The sequence below is a fragment of the Quercus robur genome, chromosome 5, assembly GCF_932294415.1.
Source record: "Quercus robur chromosome 5, dhQueRobu3.1, whole genome shotgun sequence".
NCBI classification, from domain to species: Eukaryota; Viridiplantae; Streptophyta; class Magnoliopsida; order Fagales; family Fagaceae; genus Quercus; species Quercus robur.
Window position 1 is genome coordinate 11,364,587 of NC_065538.1, and position 12,122 is coordinate 11,376,708.

The 12,122-nt window shown below is 35.2% G+C and overlaps 1 pseudogene; it reads left to right on the forward strand.

The window, feature by feature from the left end:
- Window positions 1-8,454, forward strand: part of LOC126727791 (uncharacterized) — a 55,964-nt pseudogene extending 47,510 nt beyond the window's left edge.
- Window positions 8,455-12,122: the final 3,668 nt, after the last annotated feature.

The following is a 12,122-nucleotide window of genomic DNA, read 5'->3' on the forward strand; positions in this document are numbered from 1 at the left end:
GTCTCCGATCACAATTTGCTTGAAGTGGAACTTGTGTTCACTTTGACGGCCCTTAAAATAATCATTTTATATGTCTAGAGTTGTAAAAAAAGAAAGCTCAAACATACAATTACGGATTAGAGTCAAAATAGAATTGAAATTCTGTTTTTCATAAACCTCAATAGATACTCTATCTATTGAGTTGCTGTCGAGCCATATAGGACTAAACAGCTCTTCAAGCTCGATAGATGGCTAGTTGTTGAGATAGCTGTCGAGCTTTAAGGACAAGCACTTTTTAGACTTGAATCTTGGACAGACTTGCATGGCTTTAACACTTGATCTTGAAACAAAGTTTCTTGAAATATTAAACACATCATAGATCTGCCCAAATACAAGTAAAGTGCATTTTGTCAAAGGATTAGCCAATTACATAAAATAGTAACATATGTTCCTAACAAGTGAATCACATATGTCCTAACAATCTCCCCCTTTGGCAATCCATGACAAAACCACAACAAACAAATGAACATATGAAAGAAGTCATAAATCACTCAACTCATATTCACTTATTGAATACAATAAAATCTATCATAACACAAACTCTTGAAAAACTTTGCAAGAAGAGAGTCTATGGCAAGAAAGACTTTGACAACCTATATTTATGAAACACTTTAAACAAAACTCATCATGACATTTTTGTGTGAAACAGAAATAATAGATTGCATACATATAATAAAAAGCATGTGCATAAAAAGAGAAAAGAAACAACACATGTAAGGGTAGGTGAAAGAAACATACATCAACATATAAAGAAAATAAGTACAATGTATGTCAATAATGGTCACAAGACCCATGTACAAGATGAATGTATCTTAAATAGAAAGAAAAGAAAAAGATACATGTAATCCTCACTACATCCCTCAAAATATCAACACTCCCCCTAACAAAATGATCATATACTAACTCTCTCTCTAAGTATGACTACTCTCATATACCAAAACTACTTTCCCTTTTTGTCATGAATGACAAAGGGTAAGAGAGTCAAGTAGACATCTTATCTGCACTGGAAGAGTTAGCATCTCCATCATCATCACCCTCAGAAGTAGTAGCATCATCATCATTATCCTCAGCATCAGAAGCCTCTAGAGTATGTGGAGGAGAATCAATGAAGCCACCCATGACCACCTATTGTCGAGCAATACGGCCAACACGGATGTTCACCTGATACAACTCAGTAGAGAGTGTAACAAGGTGAGCATCCTTGCGCTGAAGGTGCCCCATGATATCTCTGAGAGTCACATCGCTCATAAAAGAGGAGGAGTGGATGTGGATGGAGCAGAGGGAGTGGGAGGAGCTGCCGTACCGGACCGCCTTGATCGAAACTGCGCCTCACTCCGTTTAATGGTAGCGTAGTCAATGACACACATGACAGAGAAGTGGTCAGAAGAGGGAAAAGGAATAGAAAAATGACATAAAATCTGCATGATAGCTGAAGAGAAAATGAGCTTATCACAGGAAGTCATATCCTTATACATATCTATAATAGAAAGAATAAAATGTGAAGGAATATCTATAGTGAGATGCTCTAACAAGGAAAGCAAAAATCGACCATGAGGCTTTGTGATAGAGTTATAATAAGATAGTGGGTGCAAAACAAAAGTCATCACCATGTTCATGAATCTAGGACCTTTAGCAAAGGTCGAACATGGTGTAAACTAACGATCACCTCAATCCGCGGGACGCTCATAGAAAGTGGAAATCATCTCGTCTTTGGACACAGTCATTAGACGCTCACAACCAGGGTAGTCAGGATGCTCTACCTTCGGGACACGGAGCACATTGGATACCAACTCCGATGTGACAACTATGCGCATACCTCGAACGCAAGTATAAAAGAGAGGTACTGAGGAATCAATTCCATGCATGTTGGAGTAAAATTCATGGATTAGCACGGAAGGACATGTGACCGAGATGTCACACAGTGACTCCCAACCTCGAATGTGAATGACATCGGGTAGGTCAATGTCGGCGAAATTTGACAAAATGACTCGGCGTTTCGAATGAATACCTTGTCAAGAAAGGTTCTCCAAGAAGTCCTTTCGGGTATCCTCATCACAGAACCGAATAAAAGAGGGGGTAGGATCAGAAGAAAACAATGCCTCGGAACGAAGAGGGTTCTGGGATGGAGCAGATTTACGTTTCAGTGTCATTGACGCACTAACATAAACAAGAGAGAGAGAGAGAGGGGGGGAAGGAAGAGACAATTAGAAAAGCTCCAAACAGTTCAAATATACAAAAATATATTGAATGTAAGGTACGTATGCATGAAAATGCATGAGCATGTGATGTGTAAAGTAAAAAGCATCATGGGCTCAGCCCAATCCAAACCTACCAGCACACAATCAGTTTGACATATATAGCACACATCTAAATGCATGAAAATATAGTTATAATGCATATGTGATGCAATGCTTAAGGTTCAAAGATCATTTAAACAAAAACCCATCCCAAAACTTTAATAAACACTCAACAATTTTGAAAACTCCAAAATTTTTCAAAAACCCCCAAAACCTAGGTCTAAATGCATGAAATGCATGAATAATGAGAGAAAAAGAGAAGAGAGTGTATGGGAGGTGAATAGGCACAGATAGATCGAGAGAGATCGAGAAAATGAGGATCAGATTGTGCTGAGACCTATTTATAGGTGTTTAGTAATTCTCAACAGATCGAGGTGTCGAGAGGTATCGAGGAAAGTGTCGAGATTTAAAAGCTTCGATAGATTCAGCTATCAAGAGTTATCCATGCAGGTGTCCATAGCAACCAAAGCTTGATGGATCGAGCAGCTATCGAGGGGACAGGAGATTTCTCGATCGATCCACCTAGCTATCGAGAGGTGTCTAGATTGCGATAACAATCAACTAAAGAGCTCAACAGATGGGCTAGGTATTGAGAGGTATTGAGGAGGTGTCAAGATTGCTTAAAAATAGTTTTTCAAGAAGGGAAAAGCATAGATATGAATGAAATCAAACACGCAACTCAACCAAGGATCCAAACAACATTTTAACCTCTTAAAAACATCTCTCAACAATAAAAATGTTAAGCACATAGATCCCAAAACACACACACACTAAACAAGTCTAACCAATTTTATATTTCAAAAACAAATTAAGACAGTTTAATGAGCATACATTAACACATATAAAACCTTGTGATCACCAAATCACATTGTACCTGCATATGTATCAAGAGTAACAAAGAGTATTGCGTGTTGTGTGTGAAAAATATCGCAAGATTGCATAAGTGTATACATGTTATGATGATTTAAGATATGAGAGAATCACTTTAACTCACACACAATCATAACTGTTTGATAGGGACTATTACTTTCGAGGTACATCCTATAACCACTACATTTCCTAGAATACACGCTTGCAATCATATATAAAGCATTTTGTTCTTTTTGCTTTTTATTTTTCTTTGCATATTTTTCTTTTTAAGCAAATCATTTATGGACATATAAGAGATAGAAAAGAAATACCCAATTATGTTAAGCATTTGACATTCCAATTTTGCTATGTCGAAGCACATAAATGTCATTCATAATTGACGGGCAACAGTGGTGAGATGGTTATTTATGCCTTTCTCTTAGGATTTTCTAGTCCTTCTTGTCAAAAAGAGTGACACGAGTGTTAAGTATAAGAGATCAGTTAATCTTACTCATCACAAACACGAGCCACAAAGCTCACTTACTTAGTTGTGCATAGAGATGCTCATCTAAGCTACAAAAGATACAAAATTTAGAAAACTTTGTTTTAATAGCCATCCAATGTACACAAGTACCAATGTACACAAAACACATTGTTTTCGTATTTTTCTGATTTTTCAATTTTTTTTAATTTTTATATGAAAAATAAAATAAACAAAACTGAAAACAAACAAAAACATGTTAATCAAAGCAAAGCATAAAAACTAGACTGACTCAAAACATGAAAGCAAAACACATAAGTAATGCAAACAAAAACAAGAAGGGAAAGAGAGAAGAAGTGACAGAATCACTTGGAGCCCTTTTCCTTCTACACATTGGAGGAACCTTTCCTTTGATTAAACCCTTGAACTGGCGGTGAGGGGGAAGAATTGAAATCGTTTAAGTTCGAAAGGAGCATGAGGGCTTTGAGAAGATCTCCAAGGGGAGCAAATAAGGATGGAAACTGATTCTGGTTTCCCGATGCGATCATGTCGTTACTCTATTGAGTGGCTAGCCACTTATAGTAATTGGGTTGAGTATGATCGGCTGCTCCACAGTGATAACAGAGATGCTGCTTCTTCTGTTTAGGCTTTTGAGAGTTAGCCTTCTTAACCTTAGGGTTTTTAACTTCCTTCTTATCTTATTTAGGGGTGCTCCAAAGATAGATTTATCCTTGTCTATGTTCTCACTAGCTACATCAGTTTTAACATTAGTGTTCTCAATTTCAACATTATTACTAGGAGGAACAAAAACAGTAGTACTAGAAGAAGCAATATTAGAAGGAGAGAAATCATACCCTAAATCGGTTCGATCTGAAGCAGATTTCTAAAGACTGAGCATTTTATCGAGCTTAGCTCTTGAAGTCCTTTCCAGTTGAGCTCTGACTTGGAACAGTTCTCCCTTAAGCTTCTTGATCTTCTCAACCAAGAAGTTATTCTCAAACCTCAGTGTTCCAATATTCTGATTGGATTCATCAAACTTTGTGGAAAGCTCTTCACGCTCAAGCTCCACATCACTAAGCTTCTTGGTGGTCAACCTATACAACTTCTCATGCTTTTCTAAGACCTTGTACAACTTTGCATAGGCTCTGTAAATGTCATCTTGTTCATCCACTTTCTCAAACTTGGACTTCACCAATTCTTCTTCTTCATCCACATCTTCAATAATCCCTTTAGTAGGATTGACAGTAGCAGTGAAGGCATTCAGGATTCCATCATCCTTATTGTCGGAATCATCCTTAAGCTTAGTGTCGCTCAAGGTAGCAGCAAGTGCCTTGCTTTTCCCAATGCTCTTCAGATATGTAGGACACTCTTGTTTCATATGTCCAAAGCCTTAACACCCGAAGCACTTCGGTTCTATGGGAATAGTGTACTGATCGCTATCCCTACTATCCTTCTTCCTTTTATCTTGGCTCTTGAACTAAGAAGAACTAGATTGCCTACGATCCTTGTCGAAGCCTTTTCCATTGGCATTCTTCATGAACTTCTTGAATTGCCTGGTGATGTAGGACTTCATCTTAGAATCTTCATTATCTGAAGACTCATCCGTGTCACTACTCTTGGCCTTCAAAGCCATGCTCTTGCTTTTACCTGACTTACATATCCTCGTTAACCCTAGCTTGTAGGTCTGCAGATTACCAACCAGCTCTGTCAAAGGGATTTTGCCAATATCCTTTGATTCTTCGATTCCCGTAATCTTGGCATGGAATCTCTCGGGTAGAGATCTGAGCACCTTTCTCACAATCTTGGGTTCAAGAATGGTTTCCCCAAGATTGAAAGCTAAGTTCACTATGTCCTTGAGCTTGGCATAGAACTCATTGAATGACTTATCCTCCTCCATCTTTATCTCTTCGAAGCTAGTAGTGAGCTTTTGAAGTTTTGAGTCCTTGACAGCCTTTGTTCCTTCATAGGTTGTTTAAAGGATGGTTCATGCTTCCTTAGCAATTTCAGTGGAGGATATCTTCTTGAACTCCTCATTGGTGACCGCACTGAATAAAGCATTCAACGCTCTGCTGTTGAAATTTGCCGCCTTGATCTTGGCTTGCTTGCTCACTCCTAAGTGCAGGAGATCGTAGCAATATAATTCTCGGAGTACCGAGGTCGAACCACAAGGAGCAAGATAGATTCAAAGACAATATAATTAAACAAAAATTTGGGTAAAGAAGAAAAATACTTTTGCTTGGTAATTGTTAACAAGAATAATAATAAAAATTTATTTAAATCAATAATGTAAATATCAGGTAATCAAGGTGTTTCCCTATATCGATATGAAATTCTTTGTGATCTAAGAAATTATATATTTCATAATTGATTATTCTTATACAATTAAACACTTATGATTCGGTTGAACTGAGACAATTCAAGAACGCATGATAACTTCAATTAATAATGCGGTTAGAATAGTTTTCAAAAAAACTCATTCACTTTAAAACGTGATTTCTATTTAAAACTATTACAAATTCATCTAAACAATAAGAAAAACATGATTGAACTTATTGAAAGCATGGAAGAACTAATACATCAAAAGAAATCTAATTGAACAATCAAATATGTTGTTGATAAAATCCTAAAAAGAATCACATTGAATATTCATACCGTATAGAAGAAACATAACCCCTAACCCTAGCAAAGAGTTTAGGCTATCATTAGAGAAAGAAAAAATACAAGGTTTTCTCTGCCAAAATTCGTTCTACCAGCCTCCTTTCAAAACCGTAATGTCTAAGTGTCCAAAGAAAATAAAACTTTTACTATTTTAATTTCCGTCCAGGTTTACAGCAGTAAGTTGTGAGTTAATTTCGGCCTTCAAAAATTGAGAATTTCCAAAAACTCAAAACTGAAAAGTTGTAGATATTTAAGTCATGGTTCCAACCCATCTAGCCTTGTGTCAATTGGATTTTTGAGGAGAGAGATACGCCCAAAATACTGGTCAGTACTCAAATCAGATTTTTCATTTTTAGATTCTGCCTCTTTGATTTCTTTCCTTATTTGAACATTCCAATCATGGTAGACAATCCAAGCACTCCAGCTGCACCTCCTTATACATTTAAGCATGGTTCTTTAGCTCCACTTTAATTTGAGTTTGGCCTCTATTCTCTCAAAAATTCCTATAAACTCATCTTTCTCACATGATTTCTTGAAAGTAAAAAATTACACACAATGAATAGCATCTTATTCAAGAAATTATGTAACGATAAATAATAGAGACTAATGCAAATCATAACTTAATTATACAAATTAAGCATAATAATAAGGAGATAACGCCCACATAAATATATAACAAGTATACACTTTAAGGCGTTATCATGGCTTCATGCCAATCGGCCAACACTTCCTTTGGCTTGGTCTAGCTAATCTCTACAGCTTGCCACACCTTCTTATCTAAAGATTGTAAGAAAGCTCTCATGCGTACTTTCCAATATGCATAGTTGGTACTATAAAATAAAGGAAGTATAATGAGAGACTGTCCTTTATCCATGACAAACAAGGGTTAATGGATTACACAATAAAGATTAAAACCTAATCAGAGTGTGCTTACTCTGATACCACTTGATAGGCCAAAAACATATTGATCCCTTGTGATGAATTAATTGATTAATTAGCCGAGTTTATTAATTAATCAAATTAATATGCAAACGCGTGGTAGCACAAACAAATCACCAATTAAACTAAGTATGCAGCGGAAAATAAATTGACACAGTGATTTGTTTACAAATGGGGAAAACCAACACGGCAAAAATCGCATCGGGTGATTTTAAGGTCACCACTCCTGAGAATCCACTATTATCACAACAAGCGGTTACAAGTAAAGGAATCCCAGTACCTTATACCAACCTACAGTTGAACCCTTACCCCAATACCCAATTGGACTTGTTCTGTAGTAACAATCTCTCATTGTAATGCACGGCTCCCAATACGTGACTAACCAATTGCACGGATCCCAGTACGCGACTTTAATCACCAACTTGAGAAGGTTGTTGGTGCAAAGTTCTTCAGTTCATCACACAATGAAGATTTAGAAGATGCTTGGTCACAAAACCCTATAGTGCACAAACACAGCAACTTCTTCACAAGAAAGATGAACTAGGGAAAAAGTTTGTCTCCAGTCACAATTTGCTTGAAAAAATTTTGTTCAACACTTGTGCAACTTGTGTTCACTTTGACGGCCCTTAAAAAAATCATTTTATATGTCTAGGGTTGTGAGAAAAGAAAGCTCAAACATTCAATCACGGATTAGAGTCAAAACAGAACTGAAATTCTATTTTTCATAAACCTCGACAGATACCCTATCTGTCGAGCTGCTGTCGAGCCACGGGGCTGAACAGCTCTTCAAGCTCGATAGATGGCTAGCTGTCGAGCTAGCTGTTGAGCTTTAATGACAGACACTTTTCAGACTTGAATCTTGGACAGACTTGCATGGCTTTAACACTTGATCTTGAAATAAAGTTTCTTGAAGTATTAAACACATCCTAGATCTACCCAAATACAAGTAAAGTGCATTTTGTCAAAGGATTAGTCAATTACATAAAATAGTAACATATGTTCCTAACAAGTGAATCACATATGTCCTAACAATAAGCAAATTTGTTCTATTTATCATCTAAATAAGTAAATATGATGTAGGAAGAGAAATAGAAGATCAAACAAAAAGATCTTGAAGAAAATAATTGTATTGATGAAGAGAAAGTCATTCTCAAACAGTTTATTCGAGCAAAATTGATCCCTAGTTTCTAATTATTAATACTATGAATGAATATTTTCCTTCATTTTTACATGAAGCTTAATTTATTCTATATTCAAATATCAACAAGTTTCCCAATCGTCTGCCTAAAAATATGTGAAAAAACTTCATCTAATTTCATCAAAGTTCTTTACATCATTGTTGTTCAATGCAAGAAAAATGTTGGTGTGTGTTAGTAAAAGATAGCGTCGACTAGTTACCTCCATGTTCTGCTAATTGAAGAGTAGATGACCCATTTATCTTTTTCATGTAACAAAATTTTCATCATTAAAGATCACTCAGATTTTCTGTTCTAGGTAAAGACTAAAGGGGTGTGGAACCTCAATTTTGCCCAGCCCAAATGGGGCAAATCACTCAGGTTGGCGGCTAAATGAGCTATCAGCCCTTAGCTAAAAGATAACAACAACAAATGATAATAACAATAAGCTCTCCTCATTGCATTCAACGACCTTAGGATACAATTTTTGACGTTTACTTTTATCAAATGGGAAGTAGCCCAACATTGAAGGTTCGACCCTGATGCTAAGCCCCTATTGAACCAAGCCCCGGATTAAGGTTTCAAGTCACCTAGAAATTTACCCTCACACATATTCTTTTGTGAACATTATATTTTGTTCTTGGTGCTTGTAACCATTGATTTCAATGAACCATATCATTAGGGATGTGCATCCAACCCACCAACTTGATGAAACTAACCCAATCTGATGCCTTGGGTTGGTTTCTTGAGTTGGTGCAAAGGGTTGAAATTTTATTTTGAGCCTAGGTTAGGGTAGGATTTAGGTTATAAGGTTTTTATTTTTTATTTTTTTTCATCCATATGACCTAACTCAATCCACATTATATATAAATTTATTTCATCACCTTATTTTAATTTGTTTAGTTTGATTACTTTAGCATTTTGAGAATTAGTTTTAATAAATTAAAAATTTTGGAATATAATTTAGATATTGATGTGAATTGTAATAATTTATTGAAAAAAGAGTGTTTAAATAGTTGATGAAAGTCCAATTTTTATAAGAGATAAAATGTATAAGGATAATTCACTGACCCCTAACCCAACCTAACCCAACCCTCAGGTTGAGTTTTCTACACATGTGATGGGTTGGAAATTTCTTATCCCTACCTTATCAAGTTGGATTTTGAAAAAAAAAATCTAACTTTATTCTGACACACCCCTACATATCATAATAATTCAAACTTGTAAGCCATTTCTACTCACCAATTCTCCAGGCTTCACAAATGTCTAACAACATCCACATAAAACCAAATAATAATAGTAATAAAATACCATGTTTTTAATTTTTAATTTAAAATCAGTGATTCAATAACCATTTCGTATTGATTAGGGAAACGAAATACTCAAGTATTAATTACTTAATTAGTTTTTTGAGAAAGAGTTTCAACCTATAGCGTTCGCTCTTGATGATATCTCTTTATCATCAGACCAAGACACCAATCGGTTTTTAGTATAGGCGGGGATTGAACTCCAGATTTCTTATTTAACCATAAAAAATTTTAGCAGTTAAGCTAGCTGGAACCCACCTTAAGTATTAGTTTACATCAATTAATAACAATTATTAAGAGTCTAAAAAATGGAAACCCTTACATGTTCACACCATCGTAATTCTTTTTGAGAAGACCTAATTGATTTAACTAAATGTATACTTTGACCCACTTAATCTAACCTTTGAAAAGACATGCATAGAGTTTGAAAACATCACCAGAAAACACACGAGAGAATAAAATATTGCATATATACACTTAGCAATCGCCTGAGGTGGAAGATATATTAAGTCAAAAAGCGAAAGTTTAGGGAAACAAAAAAATTGATATCTGTTTATATGACAAATTGTTAATAATAGATAAAAAAAAATACAATGTTAGTTATAGGACTAAGGGTTTGTTTCAATAGAACTTATTTTGCTGAAATTAAAAATTGAAAACTGAAAACACTATATGAAATATTTTTTAAATGTGTAAATAGTGCTGTGGGACCTATTTTTAATGAAAAAGTTTCTGAAAAGTGTAATTTGTGGGACCTTTGAACAATGCATGAGAACACTGTTTATAGTTGACTTGTCAACAATTGCAGGCTGAACAAAAAAAAAGAAGCAAATTGCGCTACAGTGCAAACTTGGACGTCGGATAATCTCTATCCAAACATATACTAAATGAAAACAAATAAAAAATTTTCATTTCAACTAAGATTAGAAATGGGGTCAAATTTTGTGTGTACGTACCCTTTTATTTTCTATTTTTCTTATGCCTGAATTTGTGTGTACGTACCTTAAGAGAAAAAAAAAAGTAAAATTTGTCTAGAAAGTACCTCAGATAGTAAGTAGACCTACCTACTTGGCATAAGTAAATAAAGAGAAGCAAAAGTGACATAAAAAATAAATAAAAAACGCGTGTGGCTGAAACCGAGAAAAGTCAGAAAACGAAGATATGATTAAAATTTTCAAACTAAAAGATAATACAAAATGAAGCAGTGGCCAAAGAAGAAAACATATGGTTTGTTTGGAAGTTTAAAAATGGAGGGAGTAGAGTAAAAGGAGGGAGAGTAATTTAATTACCTCATTTTGTAATTTTTTAAGGAAGAAGGGGAAGGAGTTTGAAGGGGTTTTAACTATCTTTAACCCTTCATTTTTAATTCCTCCAAATTGGAGAGATTTGGAGGGAGAGTAGAGTAGATAAATTATTAACCAAATAAATTCTCTAATTTACCCTTTCTAAATTATCAAAATTACAAACCTAACAAAATTACAAACCGATTATATAAATAATATTTGTTTGTTTCCTTAGAAAATTTAACACCACGAATGACAAACAAGCGAAATTACCATAATACCCTAAACATGTGCCAAAACTGCTTCAACACCTCGAATTCCAACAACAACAACGACCACAACAAACACAAACACAAACTCTACAACAGCAACAAACGTTTCATCATCAACAACGACGACAACCGTTACAACGGTGTCTTCTTCTTCGATGAACAAGTTGTTGAAGGTTCATCATAGATCTAGTGCGAGTTCGTTCAAATCTGCTACTACGTACTACGGAGGTGTCAAGCGAGGATGTTGTTGCAACGGCGGCGGCGGCGGCGGCGTCGGATTGGGTTAGATCGGAGGGGTTCATTTTCGGATTCAGATCAGAGGTGAAGAGAGAGGTGAATCGGTGCTTTAGTTGCAGGAGGAAGGCAGGGTTGACCGGATTCTGGTGCCGGTGCGGCGAGCTCTTCTAAGCCATTATTCCGAATTCTGGTGCTTCGTTCAGTTTCTGATTTTCGTTTTCTCGATCAATCTTTAATTATCTTCTTTTTTTTCATATTTTTATTATTTATTTTTTTTTTTGGTTGGAAATGAAAATTATTGTGTCTCTGATCTTTGTTTTTTTTTTTTTTTTTTTTTCAAATTTGATAAATTTGTAAGAGGGTATTATGGTAATTTCGCTTGTTTGTAACTGAAAATTTTGTTTCTTGAGAAAATTTTTGAATTTTGTTTAGGTTTTGAATTTATTTTTATTATAATTTTTTTGAGGTAATGAAAATTATTTTATAATAGTTAGTAGTAGTTTTATACTTTTATTAGTGGTATTGAATGGAATGAGAATGTTGGTTAAATAATTATTTAATCTAATAAATTAATCATAGACTAAT